Below are 6,000 nucleotides of genomic sequence, written 5' to 3'. Positions count from 1 at the left end.
CCACTGTTTCTCTTTATCTCCACCTGCTTTCCAGGGTGGGGGGGAAGTGCTTTTCCTATACTCTCCCCCCATCTCTGTCCTCTCTGCACAAGCAAAAACAGCTCACTGCTTTCTGCGGCTTCTCTCTTACCCAGTTCACCTCTACGCACCACGTACCAGCTGAGTTCTGTGTTTCAAGTTGTGCAGATGGTTGCGTTAATCTTCGAATCAGCTTTCTAGGTGTGCAGGATGGTTTGGTGTTGATCTAGCTGCATTTCAGGGATGAGAGAGGCAAAAAAAAAAAAAAAAGTTCCTTGCTGCTCTGCCATCTTGGCCCCTCCACTTCTCTCCAAAGAATCTTTTTCAAAAATTTTTTTATGTTGGCTTATTTTTAAGAGAGAAAGAGCACTAGCAGGGAAGGAGCAGAGAGAAGTGGGGCAGGGGGTCAGAAGATCCAAGGTGGGCTCTGTGCTGATAGCAGATAGCCAAATGTGGGGCTCGAACTCACAAACCATGGGATCATGACCTGAGCCAAAGGTGGGTGCTTAACCAACTGAACCACCCAGGTGCCCCTAAAAGAATCTTGAAGCAGAAGTGAAGAGGCTGTAAACTAGAAGTAGGAAAGTTAGGAAAGGAAAATATTTCATGGGTAAATACAAACAGAAGGAAGGGAATAGATGATTCACTGTAAGTATGAAGGTTAAAATACAAATTTAAAAATCTAAAAAACTAGGATACAAAATAAAAAGATGTAAAATACGACATGTGTAAAAAATGGAGGGGGCAGTAAAAATGTAGTGCTTTTAGAATGTGATCGAACATACGCAACCATCAACTTAATATAGATTGCTAAATACTTAGGATGTTATATATGAACCTCATGGTAACCACAAACCAAAAACTTACGGTAGATACACAAAAATGAAGAGATGGGACTCCAAGCATAACACTAAATAAAGTCACTAATAAAAAGGAAGGCGTGCAAGAGATGTAAGGAACAGATAAGGACAGCAAAAACCACCAGAAAGCAATGAACAAAATAGTAAGAAGTACGTACCTGTCAGTGATTACCTTAAATGTAAATGGTCTAAACGCTCCAGTCACGAGATGAATGGATTAAATCTTTAATAGATTACGGACCCATCTATATGCTGCCTAGAAGAGACTTACTTCAGAACTGATGACACATACAGAGTGGAGAGAAGGGAAAAGATCTTCCATGCTGTGGTAGCACCACATAAGTCCTTGGTCTGGTTTTGCTGTATCTCCTAAGTTTTGGTGTTGTGTTTACGTTTTCATGTCTCAGAATGCTTTTTATCACTTTGAACCACCAGGGATTCAAAAAAGCAATTCAAAGTTTCCATGGATTTGTTAATTTTCCTGTTTGTCTCCTGTTGATTTTTTTAGGTTTATGCCATTGTGTTCAGAGAGGATACTTGGTATCATTCCAGTCTTCCTGAATGTGCTAAGACTTGTTTTGTGGCCTAACAGGTGGTCTGTTCTCTAAATGTTCCGTGTGAGCTTGAGAACAATGTGTATTCTGTTTTTGTCAGAGGAATGTCCCGTATGTGTTTTAGGTCCATTTGGTTTATACTGTTGAAATCCACTGTTTGCTTATTGATTCTCAGAATTACAGAGAAATCGCTAAGAGTGGGATATTGCTGTTTTGCTTCTTTTAGTTCCGTTGGTTTTTGCTGGATACATTTAGGCGCCTCTATGTTGGGTGCATACATATTGACAAGGTTGTATCTTCTTGACAGACTGAGCCCTGTATCAGTGTATATAATGGTCTTCTTAGTTTCTTTACTATTTGTAGCTTATTTTGTCTGATTAAAGTGTGGCTCCCTTGTTTTTGTTGTCATTTTTTGTTATTTGATCACCTTTTACTTGAAATATCTTTTCCATCCCTTCACTTTTTAAAAAATGATTTTATTTGTAAGTAATCTCTATACCCAATGTGGGGCTTGAACTCACGATTCTGAGATCAAGAGTTGCCTGCTCCACCAACTGAGCCAGCGAGACACACCTCTGTCCCTTCACTCTTAATCTATGTACACCTTTAAGGCTAAAGTGAATGTCTTGTAGGCAGGATATCACTGGATGTTTTTAAAAGACCAATTCGGCCATTGTATGTCTTTTGGAGAATTTAACTGTTGACATGTAATTATCGATGGGTAGGGACTTAGTGTTACCATTTTGTTACTTTCTGGCTGTTGTATAGATTAATTTTTCCTGTTTCTTGTGAGGCTGTCTTTTAAGAAAATGTTTTGATATCTTTTGATAGCCATTTCCTTTGACTTTTTATCATGTTGTTTAATGTTAAGTATTATAGGTTTGTCCCTTGAAGTTACCATAAGGCTTACATAAAATATCTTAAAACGTTTTTTTAAAATTTTTTAATGTTTATTTTTGAGAGAGAGACAGAGTGCAAACAGGGGAGGGAGAGAGAGAGAGAGAGGGAGACACAGAATCTGAAGCAGGCTCCAGGCTCTGAGCTGTCAGCACAGAGCCTGATGCAGGGCTCAAACCCAGGAACTGTGAGATCATGATCTGAGCTGAAGTTGGATGTTTAACCGACTGAACCACCCAGGCGCCTGTTAAATGTCTTTTAAACTGATAAAATTGTAACTATAATAGAATGCCTAAACTTGACATTTTAACTACTTTTGCCCCTCATATTTTAGGTCATTGATGATAGTTTATATATTTTTTTTTTAATTTTTTTTTTCAACGTTTATTTATTTTTGGGACAGAGAGAGACAGAGCATGAACGGGCGAGGGGCAGAGAGAGAGGGAGACACAGAATCGGAAACCAGGCTCCAGGCTCTGAGCCATCAGCCCAGAGCCCGACGCGGGGCTCGAACTCACGGACCGCGAGATCGTGACCTGGCTGAAGTCGGACGCCCAACCGACTGCGCCACCCAGGCGCCCCGATAGTTTATATTTTTAAAACGTATTTTGTAACTAATATCAGATAATTGTAGTTATGGTTATTTTTACAAGACTTGTTCCTTAGTTTTAAACTAAAGTTGTAATTGAATTACATTTCATTATAACCATATTACAGAATCAAACTTTGACTATATATTTATCATTACCAGTGAATTTAAGCTACCTTCTTAGGTTTTTATGGTGGTGATCACTGTCCCTTTACTCCCACTCAAAGAATTTCATTTATCTTTTCTTGTAAGGTAGGTCTAGTGGTAATGAAACCCCTCAATTTTTGTTTATTTGGGAAAGCCTTTGATTTCTTTTTTTTTTTTTAATTTTTTAATCTTTATTTTTGAGAGAGTGAGAGAGAGACAGAGTCAGAGCAGGGGAGGAACAGAGAGAGGGGGAGACACAGAATCTGAAGCAGGCTCCAGGCTCTGAGCTGTCAGCACAGAGCACGACGCAGGGCTTGAACCCACAAACCGTGAGATCATGACCTGAGCCAAAGTCGGACACTTAACTGACTGAGCCACCCAGGCGCCGCTAGGAAAGTCTTTGATTTCTTAAGGACAGCTCTTCTGGGTATATAATCCTTTGTTGATAGGTTTCTTTTTTTTTCTTTAAATATTTTGAATAAATCATTCCATTCTTAAGGTGCTTTAAGTCACTCACAGTCTTATGGGTATTCCCTTGTATGTAACTTCTCTCTTTTCTCTTGACGCTTTCAAAATTCTTTCTTTGTCCTTGTGACAATTTATTACAACATGTCTTGGTCTAGCACTATTTGGGATCAACCTCTTTGGAGTTATTTGGACCTCGGGTTTGGATGTCCATTTCTCTTACCAGGTTTGGGAAGTTTTTAGTCCTTATTACTTGATAAATTTTTTTTATAAAGTATATTTATTTTCTGTCCCTTTCTTTTTTCTTGAAACTCTTTAAAATCAAATATTCTTTCGGGCTGTGTGTTTGGCTCAGTCGGGTAAGTGTTTGACTTCAACTCAGGTCCTGGTTTCATGCTTTGTGAGTTGGAGCCCTGTGTCATGCTCTGTGTTGACAGGTCAGAGCCTGGAGCCTACTTTGGATTTTCTGTTTCCTCCTCTCTCTCTGCCCTTCCCCTGCTTGCACTCGGTCTCTCTCTCTCTCTCAAAAATAAATAAACATAAAATGAAAAAATAATGACATTCTTTTGATGGATGTCTCATAAGTTCTTTCTTTACCATTTTCTTTTTCCTTTTGGTTCCTTGGACTATCCTCCTTGTTTTTTCTTTTTAAAATTATTTAATTTTGGGGGGAGCACAAGTGGGGGAGGGTTAGCAAGAGGGGGATAGAGGATCTGAAGTGGGCTCTGTGCTGACAGGCTAATAGCAGCAAGCCCACTGTAGGGCTCAAACTCAAGAACCTTGAGATCATGACCTGAGCCGAAGTTGGACACTCAAATGACTGAGCTACTTAAGTGCCCCCACTTTGCTGTTCTATTAAAAGATAGTATTTTTGGGCGCCTGGGTGGCGCAGTCGGTTAAGCGTCCGACTTCAGCCAGGTCACGATCTCACGGTCCGTGAGTTCGAGCCCCGCGTCAGGCTCTGGGCTGATGGCTCAGAGCCTGGAGCCTGTTTCCGATTCTGTGTCTCCCTCTCTCTCTGCCCCTCGCCCGTTCATGCTCTGTCTCTCTCTGTCCCAAAAATAAATAAACGTTGAAAAAAAAATAGTATTTTTTTAAACTTATTTATTTTAGAGAGGGGGGAGGGGCAGAGAGAGGTAGAGAGAGAGTCCTAAGTAGGCTCTGCATAGCGCAGAGCCCAATGTGGGGTTTGATCCCATGCACCATGAGATGATGACCTGAACCAAAACCAAGAATCCGACACTTAACTGACTGAACCACCCAGATGTCCCCCAAAATTTGATTTTTAAGTAATCTCTATACCCAACCTGGGGCTTGAACTTATAACTCTGAGATCAAGAGTTGCACGATCCACTGACTGTCTTCCATGTCACAGATTGTTCGTTGTGAATGGTGGAGTCTGCTTTTTAAGCACTGATTTCTTTTTTTTTTTTTTCTTTTTAAAGTTTATTTATTTTGAGAGAGAGCATGAGCAAAGGAGGGGCAAAGAGAGGGGGAGCGTATCCCAAGTAGGGTCCATGCTGCCCATGCAGAGCCTGATACGGGCTCAAACCCATGAACTGTGAGATCATGACCTGAACTGAAATCAAGAGTAGGACGCCTGACTGAGCCACCGAAGCACCCATGAAGCACTTGATTGCATTCTTCATTTCATTCATTGTAATTTTTATCTTCTGGCCTCGGGCTGTTTTTTGTTGTTTTGTTTTGGATGGTATCTTTTTCTGAGCTTCTAATTCTGTCCATGCATTGTTTTCCTATTTTTTTTTTTTTAAAGTTGTGTGTTCTTGTAGTTCACTGAACCTCAAAGTGTTGTTCTAAGATCTTTTTTTGATATTCATAGGTATCGGTTTGTTTAGGGTCAGTTATTAAAACTTGATTAGTGGTTTTAGGTTTCCCTTACTTTTTTGGGCTCCTAGATTGCTTACCTTGGTATTTGTGCATTTGAATAAGCAGTCTCCTCTCCCAGGCTTTACATGTTCACTCTGGCAAAGACAATTCTTTACTGTTCAGCTGAATTTCATTTTCTGGACATGTCTGCCTATAATATCCTCGGGCAGGTGGGGCCTGTTATCAGGCTCTATTTTGGGGCCTGGCCGCTGTCCAAGCCTTAAGGTTGTATGAGGGGGTGCCAGCTGAGAGATGTTGGGTAGGACTGCTGGCTTTGTTCTCCACCCAAGCAAGGCTGTAGGATGGACCCTGCAATTGACTGGATTCTCTGGTCACACTAGGTTGTCGGGACTGGTTATTACACTCAGCAGTAGGTGGGGCTATGAATTAGCTTTCCTATCTTGGCAGGGCAGCAGGATGGGGCCCAGTGTCTGCATAGCTAAGTGGTTGGAGACCCAAATAAGGCAAGACTGTGCACTGAATTTCATAGCCATACAAGGCCACTGGTTTTGTTCTGCAGATAGGGATTGCCATGGGCTGTACTTTCTAAGTGACACTGTAAGCAGGCTTGTTGAATGGCCTA

Source organism: Lynx rufus, unplaced genomic scaffold, assembly GCF_022079265.1.
Source record: "Lynx rufus isolate CCGP_SWC_20201006 ecotype Redwood Valley unplaced genomic scaffold, mLynRuf1.p SCAF_10, whole genome shotgun sequence".
In the NCBI taxonomy this organism is placed as follows: domain Eukaryota; kingdom Metazoa; phylum Chordata; class Mammalia; order Carnivora; family Felidae; genus Lynx; species Lynx rufus.
Note: the sequence above shows the minus strand (reverse complement) of the source record.